This window comes from Trichosurus vulpecula, chromosome 6 (genome assembly GCF_011100635.1).
Source record: "Trichosurus vulpecula isolate mTriVul1 chromosome 6, mTriVul1.pri, whole genome shotgun sequence".
In the NCBI taxonomy this organism is placed as follows: domain Eukaryota; kingdom Metazoa; phylum Chordata; class Mammalia; order Diprotodontia; family Phalangeridae; genus Trichosurus; species Trichosurus vulpecula.
This window is the reverse complement of record NC_050578.1, coordinates 175,699,511-175,711,544: the sequence shown is the minus strand read 5'-3', so window position 1 is coordinate 175,711,544 and position 12,034 is coordinate 175,699,511.

The following is a 12,034-nucleotide window of genomic DNA, read 5'->3' as shown; positions in this document are numbered from 1 at the left end:
ATGTTTGTATGTGTGTGTATATATATAAGCATATATACAAGTGTGTATGTATGTACATATAACCTGATACATATATACACATATGCATAAAAATATACATAAATTTGTATATATATATATATATACTCACACACTATACCCACAAACCATCTTTAATTCAAAAAATAAAGTTACTATTGAGAGTCAAGGTGAAGGATTAGGAGCAGCTACCCAGTTGAACTCTCCCTACATTTCCATCCAAATGACTTGCCCCAAATCAAATTTTGGAGTGGTAGAGCCAACAAAAAATCAGGGTTAGATACTTTTCCAGCCTAAGAAATCTTAAGAGGTAGGCAGGACAAGTCAGTTACACCAGAATGGAGGTCTGATGTAAGTCAGTCTACAGTACATACAAGCAGCAATGGCAAGCTCTGCGCCACTGAAACAGCAGCCACAGCAACAGCAGCAGCAGCTCAGGGAGCTCTCAGCCCAGAGAAAATAAGGAAGTTAGACAACTGCTGGGAGTGATTAACAATTGTATTGCTCATGTGTAGTTCTGGGTTGAAGTTCCAGGGAAGAGTGAAAAAAAAACTAGTGGTTAGTCAAAAGGGAGCAAGGGTTATAGTTCCAAGGCAAAGATGAACGATAGGGCATGCAGCTACAGGAAAGCATGGGCCCTTCCTGGGTAAGAGCAGAGTGCAGACAAGAAGAGCAGTGACCATATTTTTCCGAGGATCACACAACCTTGGAAGCACCAAAAACTTGTTGATCCCCAACACTGGTTCTGAAAATATCAGTACTAAATAGCCTAAAAATTAGGACTGCACCCCATCCCTAGCTATACAGGTTCCGACACTAATGTAAAGTTCAAAGTCAAGCAATAGGTTGTAAAAAAAATAACAAAAACAAAAAAATATAATTTGATCATAAAAAGCTACTATTGTGACAGGGAAGAGCAAGACATAATTCAGAAAAAGACAACTGCAACCATTCCCCAATTGATGGGCATCCTCTTGATTTCCAATTCTTTGCCACAACAAAAAGAGCTGCTATAAATAGTTTTGAACTTACTGGTCCATTTCCCACTTGTGTTATCTCATTGGGATGCAGCTCTAGAAGGGGTATTGCTGGGTCAAAGGGTATGCACATTTTTATAGCCCTTTGGGCATAGTTCAAAATTGCTCTCCAGAACAGCTGGATCAGTATACAACTCCACAAACAATGTCACAATGTTCCAATTTTCCCACATCCTCTCCAGTGTTTATCATTTTCCTGTTTTGTCATGTTAGCCAATCTGACAGGAGAGATGTGGTACCTAAGAGCTCTTTTCACTTACATTTCTCCAATCAGTAGTGATTCAGAGCATTTTTTCATATGCCTATAGATATCTTTAATTTCTTCCTTTGTAAACTGCCTATTCATATCCTTTGACCATTTCTCAAGTTGGGAATAGCTTGTATCCCTATAAATTTGACACAATTCCCTGTATATTTTAGAGATTTATCAGAGACACTGGTTCTAAAGTTTCTTTCCCAATTTTCTGCTTCCCCCCTAACCTTTGTTGCATTTGGCTTTGCTTGTACAAAATCTTCTAAATTTAACATAATCAAAACTATCCATTTTGTATTCTGTAATGCTGTCTATCTTTGTTTGGTCATGAATTCTTCCCTTCTCCAAAAATCTGACAGGCAAACTATTTCTTGCTCTCCCAAATTGATTATAGTATCAGCCTTTATACCTATATCATAAACCCAATATGACTTTATTTTGGCATGTGGTGTAAGATGTTGGTCTACGTCCAATTTCTGCATTACTATTTTCCCATTTTACCAGCAGGTTTTGTGAAATAATTATTAACCCAGAAACAGGACTCTTTGGGTTTATCAAAGAGTAGATTGCTATAGTCTTTGACTACTGTGTTTTGTGTACCTAACATTTTCTACTGATCCACCAATCTATTCCTTAACCAGTACCAAGAAGTTTTGATGACTACTGCTTTATAATACAGTTTAATATCTGGTGTGGCTAGGCCACGTTCCCTAGCATTTCTTTTCATTAATTCCCTTGATATTCTGGACCTTTTGTTCTTCCAGATGAATTTTGTTATTATTCTAACCAGTTCTTTAAAATATTTTTTTCTGGTAGCTTGATTTGTATGGCACTGAATAGGTAAATTCATTTAGGTAAAATTGTCATTTTTATTATATTAGCTCAGCCTAACCATGAGCAACTGCTGTTTTTCCATTTATTTAGGTCTGACTTGATTTGTGTGAAAAGTGTTTTGTAATTGTGTTCCTCTAGGTCCTTTGTTTGGGCAGGTAGACTTTGAAATATTTTATAGTGTCTATAGTACCTTTAAATGGAATTTCTCTTTCCATCTCTTGCTGTTGGACTTTGTTAATAATATATAGGAATGCTGAGGATTTATGTGGGTTTATTTTATATCCTTCAACTTTGCTAAAGTTATTTATTATTTCAAGTAGTTTTTTACTTGATTCTCTAGGATCCTCTAAGTATATCATTATATCATCTACAAAGAGTGATAACTTAGTTTCTTCTTTGCCTACTTTAATTCCTTCAAGTATTTTTTCTCTTATTTCTAATGCTAACATTTCTAGTACCATATTGAACAACAGTGGTGAAAATGGGCATCCTTGTTTCATCCCCAATCTTATTGGAAATGCATCTAGTGTATCCCCATTACATATAATGCTTGCTGGTGGTTTTAGGTAGATGCTATTTATGATTTTAAGGATGATTCCATTCTTTCCTATGCATTCAAGTGTTTTTTTCTGAATCTATTGATATGATAGTATGGTTTCTACTAGTTTTGTTGTAGATATGATCAATTATGCTGATAGTTTTCCTAATACTGAACCAGTCCTGCATTCCTGGAATAATTTTACCTGGTCATAGTGCACTAGTCCAGTGATAAGTTGCTGCAATCTTTCTGCTAAAATTTTATTTAAATTTTTTCATCAATATTCATTAGGGAAATTGGTCTATACTTTTCTTTCTCTGTTTTGACTCTTCCTGGTTTAGGTAATGTCACAAAAAGAATTCCCTTATTTCATTGAATGTCCATCTCCTTGCCTGAAAATTATGCTCAGTTTTGCTGGGTAGTTGATTCTTGATTGTAGGCCAAGCTCCTTTGTCTTTCAGAATATTATATTCTAATCCCTCCTATCTTTTAATATAGAAGCTCCAAGATCCTGTGTGATTCTGACTGCAGCTCCATGATATTTGAATTGTTTCTTTCTGGCTGCTTGCAGTGTTTTCTCCTTGACCTGATAATTATAGAATTTTGCTACAATATTCCTTGGGATTTTCAGTGTGGGATCTCTTTCATGGGGTGATCAGTAGATTCTTTCAATGAGTACTTTACCCTCTGGTTCTAGGACTTCGGCACAGTTTTCCTTGCTGATTTCTTGGAAGATACTATCCAGGCTCTCTTTTTCATCATGTCTTTTTGGTAGACTGGTAATTCTTAGATTATCTCTCCTATATTACAGGACATTTGTTTTTCCAATGAGATGTTTTACATTTCCTTCCATTTTTTTCATTCTTTTGATTTTGTTTGACTGATTCTTGATGCCTCATAGAGTCATTAGATTTTACTTGCCCAATTCTAATTTTTAATGAATTGTTTTCTTCATTTAGCTTCTGTACCTCCTTTTCCACTGAGTTAATTTTACTTTTCAAGAAGTCATTTTCTCCAGTTAGATTGTGTACTTCCTTAACCATTTCCCCAATTTTTCCTTTTAAAGATTTGTTCTCATCATTGAATTTTTTTCCATTTTTTTTTCCTTTGCCTCTCTAATTTGGTTTTTAAAATCCTCCTTGAGTCCTTCTAGGTATGCTTTTTGGGCTTGAGACCAGTTTACATTCCCTTTTGAGGTTTCAGATGTGGGTATAGTATCCATAGTATCCTCTTCTGAATTGACATTTTGACCTTCCCTGTCTCCATAATAAAAATCAATGGTCCTCGTATTTTCTGAATTATTTCTTCATGCTGATTGTCTTTTTCCTAGCTGTTAAAGGTGACTTCTGCTTCTGAGTCCCAGGGGGCTCTGTCCCAAGCTTCTTGTGCTGGAAACTGGGGGCTTGGTTACTGGCTTTGTGTGCTATGGCCTCTGGTTTTGTCAGCTAGAGGCTATGTAATTTTGCAGCTCACCTGGTGCTGATCTGGAGCTGGCTGGTGTGTGCCAAGGTCAAGTCCAGGTTCAGTGTTTCTGAGTTCCTCTGGGTTACACTGACAGCCCCTGTGTGAAGTGTGGGGGAGTGGTGATCTCATTTCTGGAAGTCTCCTCTTCCCCTAGGGCTGCACTATAGCATGGGTGGTTTCAGCAGTTGTTTGCACTGTTGTCTGCCACTTCCCCTGGCTGCACAAAAGCATGACTGGGGTACTGGTGTTCATGCTTTCAGGCCCCACTCCACTGGGGTGCAGGAATTCCCACTGGTCTGCTGAAGTGGGGCCTGCTGGAACACCTCACTTCCTGCACTTGTCTCCTTCCACCACCACAAGAGGGGCCCATTTCCTCAGTCTCCCAAGCTAAAAAATTACTGAACCCTCACTTCTGGCTCTTCTATTCCAGGGATTTTCCCAGGGCAGTATTCTCTGCATGAGGAAGGGAAGGATGAGAGTCATTTTACTTGGTCATCATGGCTCCAGGAAGTTCAAGAAGGCAAGTTTCATACCTTTAGACTATGGGCTGAAAGCCTCAGAAGTAGCTGTTGCCACTGCCACAGGCTCTGAGATTCTCTCTCAGGTAGCTCTGACAGACTCCCATCCTGGCCTGAGAGACCTGGGGATTGCCACCACAGCTGGCACTTCAACCCCAGGCCTGCTCCTGCTCCTGCTCCAGTATGGTTTAGTTCTAAGTGCTCATTACTCTCTCAGCCTGGTCTCAATTTTTTTCTTAGTATGTAATTGTGGAAAAATAAAATATTATTTAAATAAAAATTAAAAAAAATAAATAAGTGATTGGTAGAATTCATTTGGGATTCTGTCTAGTCTTGGGGATTTTTTCTTAGGGACTTAATGGGTTGTTAAATTCTCTGAAAGGGTTATTTAAATATTCTATTTCCTCTTCAATTAATCAGAGCATGTCATATTTTTGTAAATATTCTATCATTGTACTTAAATTGTTAGATTTATTGACATACAGTTGAGGAAAAACCCCTCATAATAATTGTGTAATTTCATCTTCATTGGAGGTGAATTCACCCTTTTAATTTTTGATACTGGTAATTTGGTTTTCTTCTTCCTTATTTAAATCAAATTGACCAATACTTTATTATTATTGTTTTATTTATTTGTCCAATGGTTTTCTTACTTTCAATTTTATCAATTCCATCTTTGTTTTTCAGAATTCTCAATTGTGTATTCAATTGAAGGTTTTTAATTTGCTTTTTTTTTTCTCATTTTTAGTTGCATGTACACATCATTTTTTCTGCTTTTTTTCTTCTTTGTATTGCTGTAGCATTAAGAACTATAAATTTTCTTCTAAGTATTGTTTCAACTACATCCCATAAATTTTGATATGTTGCTTAATTGTGGTCCTTTTATTTTTTTTAAAAAAATTGTTTCTTTAATTTATTCTTTGACCTTTAATTCTTTAGGATTACAATATTTAATTTCCAATTAACTTTTGATCTTTCCTTTATTCAGTATAATTTTATCATGTTATTATCTAGAGAAGATGCATTTAATGTTTCTGCTTTTCTATATTTGGTTGTGAGGTTTTATGCCCCATTACATAGTCATTTTTTGTGGGCGCCATAGATTATTGTGAAAAAGATATATTGCTTCTGATTCCCATTCTCAAGTGGTATCTCATATCTATTTTTCCTAAAATTCTATTCATCTGCTTAACTTTGATTTGATTTCCTAGTTTTAGGGGGGAAATTTGAGATCTCCTATTATTATACTTTTACTGCCTATTTCCTCCTGTAGCTCTTTTAACTTTTCCTTTAAGAATTTGGATGCTGTACCACTTGGTACATACGTGTTTAGTATTGATATTTCTTTATTGTATATGGCTTCATTTAGCAAAATGTAGTTTCCCTGATTATCTCTTTTAATAAGATTTGTTTTGTTTCTGCCTTGTCTGAGATCATGATTGTCACCATGTCTTTTTTTTTAACTTGAACTGAAACTAAATAGATTCTACTATAACCTCTGGCCTTTATTCTGTGTGTCTCTCTGCTTCAATTTTCTTTCTTTTAAACAACATATTATCAGATTCTGTTTTTTTTTTATTTACTCTGCTATTCACTTCTGTTTTATGAGTGAGTTCACCCTATTTGGTGTTATGATTAATAACTGTGAACTTCCCTGTATCCCATTCCTCCTTACCACTGCCCCCTTTCATCCATTTATCCTTTTCTCTTTCTCCTTTCACCGTGTCCATCCTCAAAAGTATTTTGCTTCTGATCACTGCTTTGATTGACTCTCCCTTTTATCTGCCTCCCTCCTCTTACCTCTTATCCTCCTACATTCCTGTAGGGTAAGATAGGCTTTTTCACCTGAGTGTGTGTATTATTCCTTCTTCAAGCCCATTCCAATGTGAGTAACATTCAATCACAGCCCACTATCTCCTACCCCATGTCCTCCTCCACTCTCAATGCTCTTTCATGGCTCTTTTATATAAGACAATTTACTTACCCCTCCCTTCCCCTTTTCCTAGTGCATCCTTCTTTCTCACTAATTAGTTTTAAATTATAATAATGAGAAAGTTCTTTATGTTACAACATCACCTTCCCATTTAAGATGTAAACAGTTTACTCCTATTCAATTCCTTATGATTTCTCTTTCCTATGAATCATTTTTATGCTTCTCTTGAGCCTTGTATTCAAAAGTCAAATTTGCTATTCAGCTCTTCTCTTTTCATCAGGAATGCATGAATGCTTGAAGATCTTTTATTTCATTAAATACCATTGCCTGAAGGATTATTTCAGTTTTGTTGGGCAGTTGATTTTTGAATGTAATCCTAAGTCTTTGCCCTCCAGAATATCATATGCTCAGCCCTCAGATCCTTTAATGTAGAAATTGTTCGATCTTGTGTAATCCTAACTATGGCTCCACCATATTTGGATAGATTCTTTCTAGCTGCTTGATAGATTTTCTCCTTCATCTGAGAACTCCAGAATTTAGCTATAGTAGTCTTGAGAGTTTTCATTTTGGTATCTGTTTCAGGAGGCAATCATTCAATTTTTTCCATTTCTATTTTACACACTGCTTTCATGATATCAGGGTCAGTTTTCCTGGATAATTATGAATTGTGATATCTAGACTCTTCCTTTGATCATGGCTTTCAAGTGGTCCAATTATTCTTAAATTATCTCTCCTCAATCTTTTCCACATAAGCTTTTTTTCCTATGAGATATTTCACATTTTTTTTCTATTTTTTCTTTCGATGTTTTTTATGGCTTCTTGATATCTCATGGAGTCATTAGCATCCACTTTCTTGATTAAAATTTTGAAGAAATTATTTTCTACATTGAATTTTTCTACCTCTTTTTCTATTTGGTCATTTCTACTTTTTAAGGAGTTCTCTTCAGTGAATTTTTGTACCTCTTTTTCCCCCATTTGGCCAATTATGCATTTTACACAGTTCTTTTCTTTACTGGATTTTGATGTCTCTTTCTACCATTTTGCCTATTCTGTTTTTGAGGTGTTATTTTCTTCTCTGTGTGTGTGTACGTGTATATGTGTGTGTCTGTGTGTGTGTGTGTGTGTGTGTGTGTGTGTGCGCCTCCTTTACCAATGTGTTCATCCTTTTTCATGGTTTTTTTTTGTATCATTCTAATTTCTTTTACCAATTTTTCCTCTACCTCTCTTTTTAGGTTTTTAAAATCCTTTTTGAGATCTTCCAGGAATTCTTTTTGGGCTTCACACCAATTTACATTTTTTCTTTCAAGTTTTGGATGTAGCAGTTTTGACCTTATTGTCTTCTTCTGAGCTTGTGTTTTGATCTTCCTGGTCACCATACTAACTTCCTATGGTCAGGATTTTCATTCAACAATTCAGGTCAAAACCATCAATACCTGTCCTTCCTGTGCATCTCTTGTCAATGTTCTCCCCAAATTCACCAGAATGCATCGATTCAATATGATGGAGACTTTCTTTGTTTTCTCCAAAAATTTTAAGGGTATCAGCAGATTGCTCTGTTCTTCCAATTGCCATCTTTCACTTTTGCCATGGGTGCAGTTTATCTTCTCTTTCTGTCATGGCACACTTCACTCCCATTCTTCTTTGGAGTTTCTCATAGCTTATGTGTTGTAGCCCACTCATGTACACCATGTACTGCTCTATTGCCTTTGGTAGTATAGAAATCTTTAATTCTTCAAAAGAGTTGTGTATCTCATCCTCCTGGCATGTAGCAGCACAATTTATATGATGACCATTTACTTTCCTGGGAAAAAGTGACCTATACAAACAATTAGGTCTGGCAATGTATAAACACATTTATTTAATGAAATATATTTATTTTAAATTTCTAATTCTTAGCCCTGAGCAACAAAAATGTAGCATAATAGATAGGAAACAAGCTTCAAAGTCATAAAGACTTGAATTTAAATATTAACTCTAATATATTCTGGCTGTGTGTCCCTGATAAAGTAATATATCCTGTTTGCCACAGACAACAAAGACTATAAAGTTACAGAGCAAATTGCAAGTTTGCCTTAGTAAAGGGATTTTCCTCATTGTAAGCTCTATATATATCAGTGAAATCATCGGTCTAGACAAAAAACACAACAAACTGACAGGCAGGCAGGCAGATAGATAAATAAACCAATGGATGAATAAATGAATGAATGAATAAATTAACAAACACAATTTCTATCTGTAAATAATACATTTATTTATAAACTTTAAATGAGGGTGGACAGGAGAGAAAACATATTTATGTAATTTTAAAATAGACTTGGAATATGCTACAGATGCTAAACTTTGTGTGTACTTTCAGTTAAAGTCATTGTATTATCAGTTATACTCTGTGATTTTACTTTGTTACATGTAGGACATTAGCAAAAGACCTAAATATAAAGTGGTTTATCCTTGATAGTAGAGGTCACAAAGTAAGAATAATAATACTCCTAATATTAAAAAATAGTTAATATTTCTATAACATTTTAAGCTTTAAAAAGTGCTTCTGTCTCTCTCATCTGATCCTCAGAACATGTAGATACTAGTGAAATTTTCATTTTACAGAAAAGGAAACTGAGGGCTGAGAGAGGTTGACTTACCCACAGTTTCATAGCTAGTAAATACCTAAGGCATGATTTGAATTCAGATCTTCCTGCCTCTTGGGCCAGAGTCCTACCAGTTACAATCTAAAGGTCTAGATATAGTTCTCAACCTTGTCATGTGATACAATGCTTGACCATCTCTATTAATACTCCTGAAATGAGTAAATATCCACAAAAAAGAAACTTTTAGAGAAAAATAATTATTCTCCCCACCCAGGGATTTTCACAGTGTGTTCCTCTTCTTTGTTGAGTAAAGGACAATTTTAAAATTGTATACATCTAACTTTTTGCTTCTGCTTTAGCTTGAAATATATATAGCCTAGAGTTCTTAAAAGTTTACAGATACACATATGATGTTATTTCACTATCCCTTAATCATTTTTATTTCTTAGAAAATGGAAGAAATTTTGACAAATTTATTTTTGAAATCAGAAGACTCTCCCTTCTCCTTAGTCTAACCACCTATTAGCTATGGGGAACAAAAAACAAAAACAAAAAACAAGGAAGCTCAACTCCATTGTTTTTTTTTAATTTTTTTTAATTTTTAGTTTACAGAACAAGGTTATACATACTTTTGAGTTCCAGATTTTCTTCCCTCCCTCCCATACTCCCTCCCTCCCCAAGACAGCACGGAATCCCATATAACTCCCACGTATAACTTCGCATTGAATTAATTTACACACTAGTCAAGTTGTGGAGAAGAATTATGACCAATGAGAAAGAAGAAACAGAACCAAAAAAAAAAAAACCCACAACCCAAAAACAAAAAGAGAGAAAAAAAAAGCGGGGGGGAGGGGAGGCAAGCATGAAGTGTGTCTCAATCTGCATTCATACTTCATAGTTCTTTCTTTGGATGTAGATAGCATTCTCCATCGTGAGTCCTTCAGAGTTGTCTTTGTACATTGTGTTGCTGAGATGGGCAAATCTGACAGGGTTAGTCCTCACAGAATCCATATATCTGTGATTGTTGTAATGTTCTCCTGGCTCTGCTCTGCTCATGCAGCATTATGTCATGTAGTTTTTTCCAGGTTGTTATGAAGTCCGTATCATCCCCATTTCTTATAGCACAATAGTATTCCATTACCTTCATATACCACAACTTGTTTAGCCATTCCCCTTGATTTCCAAGTCTTTGCTACTACAAAAAGAGCTGCTATAAATATTTGTGTACATATGGGTCCTTTTCGCACTTGTGTGATCTCTTTGGGATACAACCCTAGAACTGGTATTGCTGGGTCAAAGGGTATGAACATTTTTATAGCCCTTTGGGCATAGTTCCAAATTGCTCTCCAAAATGGCTGGATCAGTTCACAATTCCACCAGCAATGTAACAATGTTCCAATTTTCCCACATCCTCTCCAGCATTTATCATTTTCTTGTATTGTTATTTTAGCCAATCTGACAGAAGAGATATGTTATCTAAGAATTGTTTTGATTTGCATTTCTCTAATCAGTAGTGATTTCCAGCATTTTTTCATATGCCCATAGATATCTTTAATTTCTTCCTCTGAAAACTCCCTGTTCATATCCTTTGACCATTTTTCAATTGGTGAATGACTTGTATTCCTATATATTTGATCCAGTTCCTTGTATATTTTGGAAATAAGTGACACTAGTTGTAAAGATTTTCTCCCAATTTTCTGCTTCCCTCCTAATCTTTGATGCATTGGCTTTTTTGTACAAAAACATTTCAATTTAACATAATCAAAATTATCCATTTTGCATTTTGTAATGCTCTCTAACTCTTGTTGGGTCATGAATTATTTTCTTTTCCATAAATCTGATAGGTAAACTATTCCTTGCTCTCAGATTGATTATAGTTTCAGCCTTTATTCCTAAATCCTAAATGACAGTAAAGATCAAATATTGCTCTTCTCCCTCCCCTCTTTCCCTTTACTAAAATGTTTTTTGTACCTTTTCTACTACCTCCTTACCTCTTCTCTCAAAGCCCTCCCTTTACACCTCTTAATTATATTTTTTACCCTTATATCAGTTATTTTATACAGACATTCACAGTCTATGTGCATCCCTTTCAATTTCATAATAGCCATACTATTCTCAAGATTGACATATATATATATGTATATATATATATATATATATATATATATATAACATACATAAGATGATATAATTCTATATAAAAATGCAAATAATTTGCCCTTATTGATTAATAAGGTTTGTGGGGGTTTCTCCCCTCTCTACCTTTTTACGTCTCTCTTGAGTTTTGTGTTTGAAGATCAAATTTTCCATTGAGTTCTGGCCTTTTCATCAGGAAGGTCTGGATTTCCCTTATTTTGTTGAATGTCCATCTCCTTCCCTGAAAAATTATGCTTAACTTTGCTGGGTATTTGATCCTTGGTTGTAGTCCCAGCTCTTTTCCCTTCAGAATATCGTATTCCAATTTCTCTTGCCTTTTAACGTGGAGGCTAAAAGATCCTGCATGATCCTGACTGTAGTTCCATGATATTTGAATTGTTTCTTTTTGGCTGCTTGCAGTATTGTCTCCTTGACTTTGTAATTCTGAAATTTGGCTATAATATTTCTTGGTGTTTTCAGTTTGGGATCTCTTTCAGGGGGTGATCCGTGAATTCTTTCAATGACTATTTTGCCCTCTGGTTCTAGGATCTCTGGGTAGTTATCTTTCATAATTTCTTTGAAGATACTGACAAGCCTCTTTTTTTCATTGTGGATTTCTGGTAGCCCAATAAGTCTTAAATTGTCTCTCCTGGATCTATTTTCCAGGTCAGTTGTTTTCCAAATCAGGTATTTCACATTTTTTTTGTATATTTTCATTCTT